The following is a 382-nucleotide window of genomic DNA, read 5'->3' as shown; positions in this document are numbered from 1 at the left end:
TTTGAGAAGGACAGGTGTTAGCTCTTCTCTAAATGTTTTGTAGAATTCGCCTGTCAATCCATATGGTCCTGAGCTTTAGTTGTTGGAAGATTTTTTTGTGTGTGTGGTATGTGGGCCTCTTACTGTTGTGGCCTCTCCTGTTGCAGAGCACAGGCTCCGGACACGTAGTCTCAGTGGCCATGGCTCACGGGCCCAGCCGCTCCGCGGCTTGTGGGATCTTCCCAGACCGGGGCACAAACCTGTGTCCCGTGCATCGGCAGGCAGACTCTCAACCACTGCGCCCCCAGGGAAGCCCTGTTGGTCTTACTTTTGTACACAGTAGTATGATTTGCTCTTAAGGAACTATCTGAGAATGTTCAAAGAATTATACAGGTGAGAAATT

This window comes from Neophocaena asiaeorientalis, unplaced genomic scaffold (assembly GCF_003031525.2).
Source record: "Neophocaena asiaeorientalis asiaeorientalis breed wild unplaced genomic scaffold, Neophocaena_asiaeorientalis_V1.1 scaffold519, whole genome shotgun sequence".
Lineage (NCBI taxonomy): Eukaryota > Metazoa > Chordata > Mammalia > Artiodactyla > Phocoenidae > Neophocaena > Neophocaena asiaeorientalis.
Note: the sequence above shows the minus strand (reverse complement) of the source record.